Here is a 1,876-nt window from a genome sequence, read left to right on the forward strand (position 1 = left end):
ACGGCATTTTTCACTGATGCTTCGAAGTCGGCAACTTCGGTATCATGTGCAGCACATGGCCCAAACTTCTCCAACGCTAAAACCTTACATAACCATAGCAGCATTTTTACAGCCGAAGCGTATGGTATCCTGATCACTGTTGAATACATAGTGCAGCACAAGATACAAAAGTCCATAATATACACAGATTCCTTAAGTGTTGTCACAGCCCTGTCCTGTGGCAAAACAAGCCGAAACCCTGTATTAAACATGCTCCTTAAACACATTCACCTAGCATATAAACAAAACCTAGCTCTTGTTGTATGCTGGGTGCCAGGACACTCTGGGATTGCAGGCAATGAAATGGCAGACAAGAATGCTGGACAAGCGGCTCATCGGGATATTATTGATGTAAGCTGGGTACCTGGTGTAGATATGAAACCTGCTGTATGAAAGGTGCTTCATAACCATTGGCAAGCTGAGTGGGATAAGCAAGTGGAAAATAAGCTGCACCTGCTTAAACCGCGATTAAGCAAACCTTTCCCACTGAAGCTTGATAGGCACACCGAAGTCGTCCTAGCACGACTCAGAATAGGACACACTTATGGCACACACAAACACCTATTGACTGCTACTGACCCCCCGACGTGCACACGCTGCGGTGAGAACTTAACCGTCCTACATATCCTCATTCAATGTCCCGAACTTCACCAAGAGCGATTAGCTCATTTTAAGGAACTCTACACACACCATATACCACCCCATCCCTCGATGTTCTTATCAGAAGATGCACTTTTTAACTTTAAAAGATTGCTTAATTATCTTGCTCAAGCTAACTTTCTAGATATCATCTCATTCCATGCTAACCACCAGACTGTGCCTCTCAGGTGAAGTACAGTCTGATGCACATAAGTATGTCTGAGCTCTTGCACTTCTTGCGTAGGCAAGAATTGTACAGCAAGGGACTCGGGCAATCCACAACAATTTACCATGTGTCCCTATAACCTATAATTTTAGAATTCATCCACCAGTATTTATAGATTTCTTTTACGTGTAGGCCTCTATACAGCCTCTATTTTAAGTCACAGCACCAAACCCACCATTTTACTAAACAAAAACATATGTCCTGGCGCTCTTTGGCCTTAGATGCCCTTGCGCCATTAAACTCCAATCATCATCATCATTGTATTCCTTTAACTTGTTTGGTCTCGTTGTATATTTTTGTTGTATATATCTAAGGAATGTGTGTTGTTGTTATATGTAGAGGGCTGGGAATAAAGAAAAAAAAAAGATCCGGCGTGGTCTAGTGGATAGGATACCTGGCTTTCACCCAGGAGTCTCGGGTTCGATTCTTGGCGTCGGAAGTGTGCGGCCTCTTGTTGTAACGTTAGCACTCTGAATCCAGCAACCCGAGTTCAAATATCGGTGAGACCTTTTCTTTCTTTTGCTTCTCCCAGTTCACCTACAGTGCTTAGCGAGCGACAGCTGTGCTGTTTGACCGTGTCCCGAATGCACTTGAATGTCAAGCAGTCGCGCTGCCTGACCGTGTCCGTACTAACACCACCTAACGACGGGGTTACTTGGACGCTGAAAGGAGATGGCACATCCCCTTTGGCTGCAGATCGGCAGGTGGCGCGGATGTTCCGCGCGTGCGCCGATCCATGCTTCTGAGAGACCGTCTCGCGTGGCCTCATTCGAACGCGCCACCGTTCACGTGACCGTACACGCGAATGACCAGGCGTTGGTGTCCAGCATGAGGCGAACATATTCGCTCGTTATCCGGCAGCGGTGAGTCGGACTTTCGCGATTTGACGCGTGCCCATCGCCATGATTTGTGGATAGGTACTGGGCTAGCAGGCGTTGATCTATGAAAGGTGCAATAAACGCCCTCGTGATT

The 1,876-nt window shown here is 46.6% G+C and overlaps 1 non-coding gene across 1 annotated transcript; it reads left to right on the plus strand.

Moving 5' to 3' along the window:
* The first annotated feature begins 1,271 nt into the window (after positions 1-1,271).
* Positions 1,272-1,343, plus strand: TRNAE-UUC (transfer RNA glutamic acid (anticodon UUC)). Its single transcript has one exon. It is a non-coding gene; the product is annotated as a tRNA-Glu (tRNA).
* Positions 1,344-1,876: the final 533 nt, after the last annotated feature.

The sequence above is a fragment of the Dermacentor albipictus genome, chromosome 6 (assembly GCF_038994185.2).
Source record: "Dermacentor albipictus isolate Rhodes 1998 colony chromosome 6, USDA_Dalb.pri_finalv2, whole genome shotgun sequence".
NCBI classification, from domain to species: Eukaryota; Metazoa; Arthropoda; class Arachnida; order Ixodida; family Ixodidae; genus Dermacentor; species Dermacentor albipictus.